Source organism: Rutilus rutilus (genome assembly GCF_951802725.1).
Source record: "Rutilus rutilus genome assembly, chromosome: 5".
In the NCBI taxonomy this organism is placed as follows: domain Eukaryota; kingdom Metazoa; phylum Chordata; class Actinopteri; order Cypriniformes; family Leuciscidae; genus Rutilus; species Rutilus rutilus.
Window position 1 is genome coordinate 7,710,535 of NC_140213.1, and position 15,394 is coordinate 7,725,928.

Consider the following 15,394-nt stretch of genomic DNA (forward strand, 5'->3'; position numbering starts at 1 on the left):
GCTCTCACACAACAGTCAATCCAATTCCTTTTAACCTCTCAACGATGCTCAATGGCTTCTTTAGTTTAGCAAACAAATCGCTCGAGTGGGTGTAAATACCACTCACTTTCATGTATTTTTTGCACAACCTGCAAAATCGCTCGATGTCATTGCTGCTTCTGCAAACCGCTGATCAATGCTACAAACCAACATGTTTCCTGCCTGGAGTTTTCGCTGAAAAGTACGTCACCCGGATCGTTGGTCTGATTGGTTGAAGGACTATCCAATTGCGTACAGAGTCATTTGAACTATGCCCATTGATCACGCCTCTTGTGCAGTAGAAATACAGAGCAGACTCCCCAGACTTATGTTCAGTCTTAAAAGATTGAGCTTGTTCTGGTGATAGCCAGGCTAATGAGTCTGGCCAACCAAAAGTAACAAAAAGCAAAAGGTATCATTTTGGCTTTTTCTGGCTTGAGTTTGTTCAGAAAAACATCTCTGGCATGAATCTAGTTCAGTAAACAGCCTTGTTTAAAATGTTCTTGTAGAAGTGTTGAGTTAATTTTAATTGTATACATCAATTTAAAGTTAATTCTGTCTAAATAAATGTAAAAAATAAAAGTCCCTCAAATATAGTAGGCCTAGTCACTTTTATTAAAAGCGATTGCAACCATAATGTTCTCACTTTCTGTGGAAAGTATTCTCATTTACCCTTAACATCACAGGCTATAGATCTTATGTTATGATACCAAACCTAATTGAAAAAAGCAAGTATGTGGGCGACTGTATCTTTATATTATGTCTCCAGATAAAGAAAGCAACTCCTACAGACTACTGTGCTTCATCTGCTTTTTGATCTGTAAATATCTATACAGTATTTTGCTGTTTTCAAGTTTGTGTGTTTTACACACAATTTTACAACAATATTACAGCATTATACAACAAATATTTTTGATTAAATTGTTTTTTTTCTTGACCAGAATTGAGTAAAAAAAAAAAAAATGCAAATGCAATTACAATTAATTGTATTCATTTGTGTTGTAGACACTAAACAGTCCAGTAATTTATAATCTTACGAGCAATTTCCAACAACTGTAGAACGGCTGCGGATCTGCTCCGGAACGGCGGCGGAGTCAATAGATTTCCATTAAAGTCGATGTGTGTATTTTCACTGACTACGGAACGGCTGCGTTCCGACTCCGTCCAAGCTCTGGCGATCCACAGCCCTCCGGAGCAGATACGCAGAGCTTCTATTTTTGCCGGATGCCGGAGAGCTCCGCAGCAATTTAGCACAGGGCAGATTGTGTGGGACAGGAAGTTGAGCACAGGAACAAAATAAAACATCCGGTTAATTTTCAAAATAAAATACACCGTGCTCACGGCGGATCATATTTCCCTGCACTACACCTTGAAAACGTCATAATGGTCAGAGACAGGCCTGAAGGGCTACTCCTCTGGATGGAAACAAACTGTTGCTGGTTTTGTGGTTCTGTTTACAGAAACTACATCCTGTTATATCGTGCGATCACTCATGAATTCGCGAGATCTCGTTCCGCAGTTGGTGGAAATCCGGGGGTAACACATTTTTTTTAATGTTTGGATAATGAAGATTTCTGTGGCAGCCCAGACTGGTTGCTGGCCCCGCCTGGCTATAACCTATGCAAATATTCTGGCTCCGCCACTGGCAATGCATCTCTCGTTTTGAGTTCAAGTATGCAGTAGAGTGTTAACCTTTATCTTTCTAAATACTTTTCATGTGTCCAATCCTTCTGACAAGAGCAAAGAGCTGTCATTTCTGTGATTGTGTCTCGTCTTGAATCTGCAGGGTGTTTTGTGGGTGTATGGTGTCTGGTGTCTGCTCCGGGATCTTGAGGGTAGTTTGTCAGCAGTTAGCACAGAAGGGCACACCAGCATCCAGATGGCTACAGTGAGTAAACTCTTCTGCTCTCACACTTAAACTAGATGAAAGTTGAGATTGACAGGATCTGAGTTCTTTTTCTTTCAGAAGCATGTTTGTTGAGAACTCAGATTTACGTTGAACATGATGGTTTTATACAATTTTGAAAGAAAAAACAAACAAACATGTTTTGATTTACTTTCTAAATGATTTAATTGAAAAAGACATTAAGTTGTGTAACCATAATGTAAAAAAATAAATAAAAAAAGTCCCTTACATTTTAAGGTATCCTTGTAACGTATGTTGTTGTATAATGTAGCCTAATTATACATTTTAAGTACTGAGTGATATTAATTAACTACATGTATTTACTATAGTGTAAGGATTAGGTTTGGTTTAGGATAAGTTGCATGTAATTATGCATAATTTATAGTAATTACTATAGAAACTACATGTAACGTCACGTGTAACAAGGACACTGTAAAATAAAGTAGGCATATATATATATATATATATATATGTGTGTGTGTGTGTGTGTGTGTGTGTGTGTGTGTGTGTGTGTGTGTGTGTGTGTGTGTGTGTGTGTGTGTGTGACCCTGGACAACAAAACCAGTCACATGGGTAAATTATTTTTGAGATTTATACATCATATGAAAGCTGAATAAATAAGCTTCCCATTGATGTATGGTTTGTTATGATAGGACAATATTTGGCCGAGATACAACTATTTGAACATCTGGAATCAGAGGGTGCAAAAAAATCAAAACATTTAGAAAATCGCCTTTAAATTTGTCCATTTATGTTCGCGATTGTGCTTCATTCACTCACAAAAATAAATGTTTTATATATTTACAGTAGGAAATTTGCAAAATATCCTCATGGAACATAATCTTTACTTAAAATACAAATAATTTTGATAATAATTTTGACCCATATTGTTGGCTATTGCCACAAATATACCCGTGCGACATGTGGTTTTGTGATCCAGGGTCACATATAAGATTATGCAACACTATCTCACGACCAATTCATATGAATGATAAAAAGTTGGCTAATTCGTACGAATTCGTACGACCTCACTCGTACGAATTTGTACGATTTGTCTAAACCCACGTGATGGGTAGGTTTAGGGGCGGGGTCAGGGGTAGGTCATTCGTATGAATTCATACGAATTGGGCAATTCGTAAAATATGTACGATTTTGCAAAAATTCGTACGAGTGAGGTCATATGAATTCGTACGAATTAGCCACCTCGTAGAATTTGTACGTTTTCCCGTGAGATCAGGTTGGATTATGCCATATTGTCACAAACTGCTCCAAGATACGAAGGTTGAGAATCCAAATGAAGTGTTTTTTTTTTAAAGGGTAATCCAAAAACGTAATCGAGATAACAGGCAGTAGGTCATAAACACAAAGTAAGCAGTCCAAACAAACAAACAAAAAGGCAGGGGACACAGGCAAAAAGGGGAATCCAAGAAACAGGCAAAGATCAAAAACCAAGAACACGGGAAGAACAGAGAGAATGCTCAGAATTGCAGTAGAGACACTAAACAAGACTTCGCAGGGAATTAATGTGAAAACCAGGCTTATGGGGTGAGCTAACAAGGTAATGACATAAAGGTGTATGTGATCATGGCTGATTAGTCTGGGCAAAGGATTATGAGAAATGTAGCTTGTGGATGTATGGTGATTGTACGGGTTGGAGTGCCCTCTGATGGTTATCCCGGGCACTCTCACTGGTGATGTTACACATATATGACAACTTTAGGATTTTTATTTTTTTTCAGATACTTTTATTTTTATTTTTTATTTTTATCTCAGGACAGTTACACTACCTTGACTTTTTTTTTTTTTAAACACATTTTAATTCAGGACATTTAGCCTATTATAGAAGAGGTTTATTTCAAGTCACGGTGCATTAATGCATTTTGAAATAAATGAATAAATCCAGAAAATAATATGAATTCACACATAGAATCCAGTGTGTAAAACATAAAAACAGCTCTGTTTTAAGAGGCGACACACACTCAAATACATTTCCAAGCTCTCTGTTCACACAATCACACCAGCTATGAAGTGAACAGAGAGTGATTTTCTTTCCACATAAGAACCTCAAAGAGCCGAATATATATGGCTTCCAGTCCTTTTTAGCCTCTGTGATATGAGATCATCAAAGGTGTTTGTTTCCCATGTGCTTTTTGAGGAATTGCATTGGTCTTGTGTGATGTTTTGTTTAAGCCAGAATAATAAAAACCTTTTTTAGATTTGAAAGAACCAATTAATTCCGGTACATTTGTATTTTATTTGCAATGATAAAAAAAATAATGCATGGATATATATATATATATATATATATATATATATATATATATATATATATATATATATAAATATATATGGTGAACGTGATTTCACCAAGTACCAAATGTTCCTGGACCAACATCTTTGTTGATCCTGGAACAACTTTCCAATCAACCAATCAGATTTGAGGGACAAGTTTATAGTTTATGTCAAGTTTAGGCTTAGACCCAGGGTGAGGTGCTTCAACATCAGTGTTATTTCACCTATCATTTCCCTCTGATTTTAGGGAAAAGTTATGGGTAGGGTTAGGTTTAGGGGTAGGAATAGGGTATGGACTAAATTTTGGGACAGGAATGTTATTCCAGGATCAACAAAATATTATGATCCTGGATCATGTCTTACTTGGCAAAATCACGGTGACCATATATATATATATATATATATATATATATATATATATATATATATATATATATATATATATATATGACAGTCCATATGCAGTATTGTCTGCATTATTGTAAACTGTGGAAGCATCTGCATTTATTCTACTGTTAAGCATCTGTTCCGTGGCTTCATGACATACACTTCAATTAGTTTTTTATACAGAACAGGAATGAATGACAATAAACTGACTTTGACATCTGTAATATTTTCTAAGTCATAAAAATGCATATAGTACTATTCAAAATTGCCAGTCATGAACAAAACATTTTTGAGCTTTAGTTGTACTGCCCAAAACAACTATGTCTTGTATACAGTATCGTGTTATGTTGTGATTAGGTTATCCCAGAATGCCTTACAATATGTTCGAGGGAAAGGTTCATTAGAACAATATTTTATTCAGGACTGAAGTATCCTTGAAACAGTTTATTTAATTGAAAATGGACCATTTCACCCAATTATTGAGATACAGTACAAAGTCCAGTACAGTATAAAGATACATTTGTTGAGTTTAGGATGCTGTAGGTTAAAGGTTAGTTCTGTGAAAGGTGAAAATCATGTCAATTACTCACCCTCAAGTCATTTCAAACGGAGATATATTTAATGAAACCTGAGAGATTTCTGTTCCTCCCTTGAAAGTCCATTCAACCAAAATTTTAATGTTTCATAAAAAGTTAATTTAAAAAAAAATCATAAAACCATATCCAACATAACTTCCGAAGAGACAAGTGAGTATTGAGTAGGCTGTTCAAGCTACATCTGACAAGAGTTTTGACTTATCATGCTGTCTTAAAACATGCTAAAAAAAACATGTTAGAAATGTCCTAAAACAGGCTAGTGATATTCTAAATCATGCTAGTAGCATGTTGAAACAGACTAATATATGCTATCATCAAGCTAAATCATGGTAGCAATAAGCTAAATCACAGGCTAAAATGTGATAGAAGCTTGTTAAAAATATGTTAGAGACATGTTAAACATGGTATAAACTTTTTCAATGTGCTAAATCATGCTAGCAACATCATGTTAACCTCATGTTAAATCACGATAGCATCAGGCTAAATCACTGTAGTGCTAAACCATGCTAGAAATGCCAGATGCTGGCAACATGCTAACAACATGTAAAAACATAATAACAAAATGTAAATCATGTTAACAATGTGTCAAATCATGTTGGCAACATGCTAAATCTAGCTAGCTATGTGTTAAAATGTTAACAACATTTTATTGACTTTCTATGACTTTTAGTAGTAAAACTTTCAAACTACAATAAGGCTTTGTCAGGCTAACATCAAACTACTCAGTTTAGATTTGAGGTTTGTTCTTGCGTGTTAAGCAAGTACAGTTGAACTTATATTTACCATATTTGATTGGCTCTATGTAAATGTGTATTTATCTATGTTTATATGTGAATAAAGGCCTAAATCTATAAAGCGATTGAATCTTCGGAAAATTAATCTGCTCAATTTATATGGATTAGCTACATTTAAATTATTTATGATCTTTGAAGTGCCATAGTTTTGATTGAATGGACTTTCAAAGGAGGGACATCTTTCAGATTTCATTAAAAAATATCTTAATTTGTATTTAGAAGATGAATGAAAGTCTTCTTCTTTATGAAAGTTCTAATTTATGACAGAATTTTCATTTTTGGGTGAACTATCCCTTTAATACGCAAAGCTTTATTGGTTAACCAGCTTCACCAGAAAGACAATGCTGGTCAGACTTACTCAGCTATCAACTAATACCAGCATAAAACAGCCTGGGAATTCTAAGATGGATGTTTCAGCATTTGTATTAAGATGCTGTCTAAAAAGATAGATGTGGATGAAGACACTAGCAAGGTGGCTTACTAGGTAATTCTTTTTCTTTAGTAACAGAAGACCCACGTTTCCACTTCTAAGTTGAAGACCCCCTCCACTCTGGCACCATGGGGCCGTGACTCCACCATGCCCCATTACTCTCAAAGTCTCCCGCAATGAAGAGAAACGTATTCACTGAGCAGCCTCAGCATGGATGCCGCTTCAATTCCCTGTTGCACCTTCAGCTGCGTGGAGCAGGATCTACCGGTCAGGAGTCTGCAAGTTTGGGTTCACCTCAGATGGCAGAAAAGATATGCGGGTCTCTGCAAGATAGATTTTACCTGGGGTTCTATGGGATGCCATGCTTAATTTCAACAACCTGCGGTCCAAGGGCATCCGCCACAATAATGAGCAAGTACACAGCCTACATCAGCCACCCTCAGCATAAGTGCCTGTGACACTTTATCAGACTGACACAAATGGTTTCCTGGTTTGCTGATCTTCCCGCAAAATAAAGCTAAACCAGACCTGGAGAGGCATATTGAAAGTGACGCATCCACAATTCAAATGAGCTGTGTTTCACCTTGCATCGGTTTCCTTGAATTTAGATGTGTTTTAAAATAGGAACTCTTGAGTTGCTATAGATAAAGGGGATTGCACTCCAGTGCTGTGAGGCATTGAGCCCTTTTGGGCTCAGCTGTAGGTTATTTTATTCTAAAATCAACTATTTCAAAGTCATCTCAAGTTAGAAACTAGCAAAAAGTGACTGTGGAGCCCACAAACACAGTTCCACAGCACACACTGAAACAGAAAATAGGAAATTGTAAGCGCTACGGGCCAAGAGCGTTACTTCAATCTGAACAGAGCGAAGCACATACAATGCTCCGAAACATAACTGTGGCGGCTGTGATGGCTGTTCATTCAGCATGTCTGGGTATGCACCAATATGGTTTATAATACCTGAAGAGAGCTACAGTATCATTCCCATTAAATAACAACCACTTAGATGGCCCCTTGAAGTACCTGATCCACATGCTACCAGCTTTGCTTGTATTTTGGAGCTACAGGGACATTTTTTATATTGTTATAAATATATCGTTATATGTATCTTATTATTTCATGTTGAAGTTGGCAAGAGCACTCCTAAGATAATCGGTCAGTGGTAAAACGTCTACAATGATGTAATTTCCTGTAAAGGATCAATAAAGTATCAACAACGACAACATTTTCAGACATTAATGTTGTTTTAGATTATGACAAGATTTAGAATTAGACAAGTAACATATCTTACTTGGCAAAATCCTGCTGACCTAAAAACCAGACTAGAGACAGGATTATTGAACCAAACAGGTATTTATTAAACTAGAGATGGGAAATGAAAGCTTTAGCGTAAGTTCTGCTAGGGAGACTCAGTCGTTACGTCACTTATTACCTTCACATCTAACCAATCATGTGCTAATACTTGCAGTATCAAAGATTGGTACTTACATATGTCTGAGTTCGCAGATGCTATTACCTCCATTCAATTACCTCCATCCTCCCCACCTACACCAGGATGGTCCCTTCCCATACCTCTGGGGGGTTGGCTGCACCCCTGCCTTCATCTTCAAGCAGGAAATGCAGTTTCCGCTACCCTCGGATTGCGCGCTACGGACGGGGCCTACACCAAAGAACTTTACAAATATTTGCTTGCTGGGCTGTTAATAAATATATGCTTTTGTTATACCATTTTATCTCTCGAGTCGTTCTGGTAGAAATGGCAATAAAGGTGAGTATAGAGAAGATAAATTATACTTGACTGGAGTAGATGGAGTGAATAACTTGACGTCTGTAGCATGTAGCATGGAGTAAATGGTAGAATCCAGGAATCACAACACCTTAATGGGAAGTAGGTAAGTGTAGTGATGGGCGATTTCTAAACTCTGCTTCATGAAGCTTTGAAACCTTTGCGAATCATTGGTTTTGAATCAGTGGTTCGTAGCAGTGGAACTGCCAAAGTCATGTGATTTCAGAAAAGGAGGCTTCGTTACATCATAACTGTTTTGAAACCTTTAGAAATTTCAATGGTTCACCGCTGGGGGGGCGATGATCTCTGTGAACCTATGAATCATGAGGATTCACTGAGATCACCCCCCATTAAACAAGTGTATATGGGTTTTGCCTGATCTCTGATCAGTTTTATACATTTGTAGATGTTTTAATTAGACATTCATATAATTAAAAGGAATAATGGAAGTAATAGTATTTTATTGGCCTGTTTAGCAGAGCCATTATGGAACAAACAAAATGTATAAAATAACAATAATTTAATATAAAATATTAATAAATAGTATTTAATAGATTTTACTGTCAATAAAACATTTGCAATGTCTTTGTAAAAAGATTTTTTATATATGTTTGGCTTGAGTTTTTGTTGCATTTCCACTGTTCTGACCAGCAGGCGTCACTGTGTGTGGCGTTTCGAACGCTTCGAAAAAGTGAATAATTTTGCAAAGGGAACTTTGAAAAGCTCTGTTTCTCCCATCACTAGGTAAGTGGATATTGGGTACTTGCAAGTATATTGACCTGTGTGATATTCTCTGGTGCAGGCAACATTGGAGACACAATAGGGAATTGCAGGAGATTCACAAGTAAGTTTCTCAGGTATACGGGTCTGTGTTTCTATTCAAAGACGAGACTAGACAACAAGTGAGGGTGAGGTGATAGCCAAGTGAGTGCAGGTGAGGGACAGGAGGAATATATATATATATATATATACATATATATATATGTATATTCAATTCAATTCAGTTAAATTGGAAACTATTATAATATAAATTAAAAGTGAAAACAACAGAAACGTGAAATCAATATTTGTGTGGAAATGATTTATATTGATTTGTACATACATTATATACAGTTTACATACTTAACATGTAAGATGATATATAACATGTAAGTATGATATATATATGTATATATGTATATATATATATAAATAATCACAATAATTGTGTGCTCCATTTACATTCAAGCTGTAATTTTATTCAGCAAGCATATAAAATTATAATTATATTTAAAATTCAAAAAATGCTAGCAATACGTTTTTATAATGTTGTTTCAGAAAAATATCAAACAAGGCAAAAACAAACATAATGTTTTAAATTAGTTTAATTTCTACAAGTATGCAGGGTCAAATCGACCTGTAGTTGAAGAAAAGCCCTACTACAGAAGGGTAAAATTCTGAAGTGATGCTCTTGTTTACCCGGTCAGACGGTCTGAACCTGCAGCTCCAAATGAGATAAACGAGGGAGCAAACACTTAGGTCACCGCTGTGGTATTGATTACCTATTGCACCCCGCTATCGGTCTCAACCTCTATCTCTTTCTCCTGCCCTCTCTTTCGCAAAACACTCTCTCCATCACTCTCACCTCTTCCTGGTTTGCCCTCATAACTTCTCCTTAGACACAAATGCAGACGAACAAAAAACAAACCGAGGACGAGACGTCAAAAACTGCACAAGAACGAATGTTTGTTCTGAGTCACTTGTTAAGTCGGGCTTTGACAATAAGCAGAATTGGATCCTTTGGACTGAAGATGCATTGCGGTGTCAGTTTTCCGTGAAGTGAAGCTTGGTCTTAAAAATATGGTGTGTTTTGACAGAGAGAGGCAACTGTGACAAGCAGTGCTGGATGAATTGCACAAACCCTGTACCTGATAAAATATTACTCAATTAAAAGTACTAGTTCAAAAATGTCTGCTTGCGTAAGATTACAATAGTACCTATTTCTGCATAAAAGGGTTTAATGACAAAAACAAGTATGGGATTATTATGAGATAATATGAGTAATCAACTAGTCAGCGATAGTCAATTAGGGAGATTTGGATGAAAAACAGGTATTTAACTGACAACTGCTGGGACGAGAAGCAGGTATGCTAACATGGTGGCTAAATGAGGACATGGGACTGATGTTTTACCTGCCTTGTTACCTTTTTCCAGCTAGCCTCCGTTACACTCACCCACCTAAATCTCACTCCAGTCTGAGTCACGGCATCAATGCAATTAGTTTGCTCTCAGTGGGGGTTTAGCCAGCAACAGTCAACATGGTAAGCAGGCATGCTAACAAGAAAGCTAAAGACCGCAGCTTCTAGTGCACTAGCTCTTAACGAGCGGGTCTGGACCCACTGTGGGGGCCAAAGCCCGCTTCCAATGGAGCCGTAAGATGGCTTAAAAAGGTTTAAAAGAAGATGAAACAACTAAAAATCAGGATGTAAGCTGAAATCATGCTGCTTACCGCATGTCATTCCAAACCTGAATGACTTTCTTTCTTCTGTGGAACACAAAAGAAGATATTTTGATGATTGTTGGTAACCGCTTCAGTTCCTATTGACTTCCATTGTATGGAGAAAAAAAAATTACAGAGAAAGTCAATGGGAACTGAAACTGTTTGTTATGAACTTTCTTCAAAATTTGGAATGACATGAGGGTGAGAAATGATTACAGAAGTTTCATTTTTGGGTGGACTTTAACCACTGACATTTTTAATTAAGAATCATTCTAATATTTTATTGGGTAGAAATTGTTTTTTGTGTTTAAAACAAATATTTTAAAAACCTTGTAATCACAGATGATTAGAAAAGTCATGTAAATTCATGGGTACCCATACAAAAAAGAAGTTCATTCAAGTGTTCTATTAGTTTACTTCTTTTAATCTAAAAATAAGAAAGTGTACTTTCAGTCTACATTTTATATACTTCTCAAAAATATACTTTATGTACTTCTCAGAAATATACTTAAAATTACACTTAAGTGTACTTGACTTATACTGAGAGAAAAGTCCAAGTATATTTGGCCTGTACTTGTACTCAATCTTTTGATCGAGATATACTTAAAAGTATAATTAAGTATTCAAGTGTACTTGGCTTGTAGTTGTGTTAACTCTTTTGATCAAGTAGCCTATTAAATATATATACCGTATATATATATATATTTTTTTTTTTTTTTCGTAGTTTTTCATATACAGTCTTATGAATCTTACATTTTTTGAAAATATTGATTTGAATATTGATATAAAACAGATATGTTTCTAATTCTGCGTATCTGCATTTTTGTGTAGGCTAGTCCACTGGTAGTGTATAGGAATTTACTCTAATTCTACTTTCCCCACCATTGACTGAATTTTCCAGCTATCCAAGTTTTCACTGTTATACGGTAGGGGGCGCTATGACACATCTTCTAGTACAAACTCTCCGGATCAAAACACAGGAGAAGAAGCTGAAACAAGTGATAGAAGATTGCTCACGCAAATGTAAAATAACGTGATCATCAAACATTAAACAGCGTGTAAATCAAAACTGCTTAATACCAAATGAAATGAAGCGTACCGACATTCAAGTGTTGATAAAAAAGAATGCCTGAAGCGAATACAATGTTTTTTAAAATTAAAGTACAGTTAAAGGTATTTTTCAAGTATAAAAAATAATATCAACATTTGAACATAGTAGTATACTGCAAGTGCAAGTGCAAGTGCAAAAAAAAAAAGTTATATATATATATAAATAGTAAACTATAAGTATAATGTTATGTTCACTTTAAGAAAACTTACAAGTATACTTGCAGTATAAATTACTAAACTAGTAGTTTACTGAGAGTACACTTAAGTGTGTACTTTCATCAACTAAAAAATGTTCTACTTGTATTAAAATAGGAAACTAAGTAGTGTACTACTCTTACACTTATAGTACACTTAATAGTACACTTACAAGTTTACTACAAGTACACATTGATATTAGTATACTTACTACATAAAGTATACTTAAAATATACTTGAACATTATTTAAGTATACTTCATAAAATTAACTTGAAGTATACTTCTTTTTCGTAAGGGTAATCGGGACATCCCTAATATATATATATATATATATATATATATATATATATATATATATATATATATGTATATATTAGGGATCTCCCGATTACCCTTACGAAAAAGAAGTATACTTCAAGTTAATTGGAATTTAATACAGTTAAATTGGAAACTATTATAATATAAATTAAAAGTGAAAACAATAGAAACGTGAAATCAATATTTGTGTGGAAATGATTTATATTGATTTGTACATACATTATATAGAAAATATATGAAAAGTGTAAATAAAGCTCCAAACAGGAATTAATAGTAGGATAAAAGTGTTTATCGGGTAGGAGATGAGGGCTTTAGAGGCAGGAACAAGTAATGTCATAATAAGGCAGAATCCCTTTTTAGTAATGATTTTAATAAATACAATGTGTACTACAACACACCGAGGTGCAAATAGTATCTGCCACTATTTGCATTATTCACTTAGTGTTCATATAATTTAATTAATTTAATTTAATGTTATTTGCACTTAGTACAAAGAAATAATTTTTGTTGCTAGTTACACATAGTGTAAATAGTATCTAATGCTAGTTGATGGCCCATTGTTTACATTATAAATAACATTATATTAGTGCCCAGCACGGGTAACAAGTAAGGTATAAAAGTGGCATCACAATATAAAGACACAGTTCTATTACAGATTTTGTATAATAGTATAGCCTTAGGCATCAACTCTACTTTGACCCAGCCTGGTATGGGAGAATGACATCATGACTGGCAGTTTAGATTGATTCAAAACCACAAAAGTATGGAGTGAAGAAATATCTGAACAAAAGAGTTGACAGAGATGTCAAAGTGTGCTGTATAAATAATATGTTTTTCTGGCACTGGGTAAAGCTGATGTTGACACAATTTGAGCTGCTGAGCTGACAGAACTTTTGCTTCTGTTTTTACATTTACATTCTAAAGGCCCATTCACACCAAGGAAGACAACTAGATAACGATAAACATAAGAATCATTCTTAATATATTACAACTCATATATTATCCAGATACTGGTCTTTTGACATTTTCATCCATGTAGGTTATCAGTGAAGTTACGTTTGCTAGTAATACGTAGCAAACTAGCAAAGTAACTAGCTAGCTAGTGATAGCTTAGTGACAGCAATGGAACGTTCAATATTAGGTGATGCACAATACTAAGTAAATGTATTTTGTTTGACACATTAATGGCTGACATGAGAAGACTTACCTCTGGGCTTTCTTTTTATCTTCTTCCTTTCTCTGTTTTCATCCCTGTGCACCAGAGGGGTTAGACCGCTTCATTTTCGATCAACGTGCCAGCAGCTGAGCACTTGCCTAACGTAACATAACGCAACACTAAATTTTCCCTGAACCTTGTCAACTCCGCGATGGCAGTGTCAAGTAATTCTGTAGCTTTAATAAGATCAGCATCCTTCGCCTGTAGCATTTTTTAAATGACATTGATCTGTTCCAAGACTTCACATTGAAGAAGTATAATAAAAACTAAGTAAAATCTTTCCATCAGCTTTATCAAAGCCATGGACTCGTTGCACTCATCTGTCTTTTTACTGCCCTTACGAAAAAGAAGTATACTTCAAGTTCATTTTATGATGTACACTTAAGTTCAAGTATATTTTTAAGTATAAATTATTCAGTAAGTATACTAATGTCAATATGTACTAGTAGTAAACTTGTAAGTGTACTATTTTAATACCGCTTGGGACTAAATTGGCCCACTTTTAGTATATAAAAGTATATGTTTAAGTGTAGTATAAGTGTAACAATAGTAAACTTTAAGTGCACAACTAGTTCATAATTACGTTTCTCATTTGTACTGCAAGTGAACTTATGGGTATACTAGTAGTTTAACACAACTTTGAAGTATACTCTCAGTAAACTACTAGTTCAGTAGTTTTATACTACAAGTTTTCTTTAAGTGAACTTAACATCATACTTATAGTTTACATTTATATATTTGTTCTATTAGTGTACTCTCAGTAAACTACTAGTTTAGTAGTTTTATACTGCAAGTATACTTGCAAGTTTTATTTGAGTGTACTCTCAGTAAACTATTAGTTTAGTAGTTTTATACTACAAGTTTTCTTTAAGTGAACTTAACATTATACTTATAGTTTACTATTTATATATTATTTTTGCACTTGCAGTAGGCCTATACTACTATGTTAAAATGTTATTTTTTATACTTGAAAAATACCTTTAACTGTACTTTAATTTTAAAAACATTTTATTAGCTTCATGCATCCTTTTTTATTCAACACTTAAATGTTGGTAAGTTTCATAAAGAAAGGCAACATTTTAAACAAAAATGATGAGAAAATCACATTTTTGTCAAAGACTACACCTTGATCAGATTCAGAACGATGATCAAAACACAGATGGAGTAGATCGAGTCCAACACCCCCAAAGCTTCACAGTCGTTTTCTCTTCATGTGTTACGCTTCATTTCATTTGCAAGCTGTTTAATGTTTGATGAATGATCACATTATTTTACATTTGAGTGAGCAACTGTTCTATCACTTGTTTCAGCTTCTTGTTCTCCTGTGATTTGATCCGGAGATTCTGTACTAGAAGATGTGTCATAGCGCCCCCTACCGTAAAACAGTGAAAACATGGATAGCTGGAAAATTCAGTCAATGGTGGGGAAAGAGTAAAGTAGAATTAAAGTAAATTCCTATGTGCACCACCAGTGGACTAGCCTACCCAAAAATTCTGATATGCAGAATTAGAAACATATCTGTTTTATATCAATATTTTAATAAATCAATATTTTCAAACAATGTAAGTTTCATAAGACTGTATATGAAAAAAAAAAAAAAAGTATATTTAATAGGCTACTCGATCAAAAGAGTTAACACAACTACAAGCCAAGTATACTTTGAATAATTAAAGTTAAGTATATCTCGATCGAAAGATTGAGTACAAGTACAGGCCAAATATTCTTGGACTTTTCTCTCAGTATAAGTCAAGAACACTTAAGTGTAATTAAGTATATTTCTGAGAAGTATATAAAATGTAGACTGAAAGTATGTGTTCTTCTTTTCAGTTGAAAATAAGTATACTAGAACATTTGAATAAATGTATT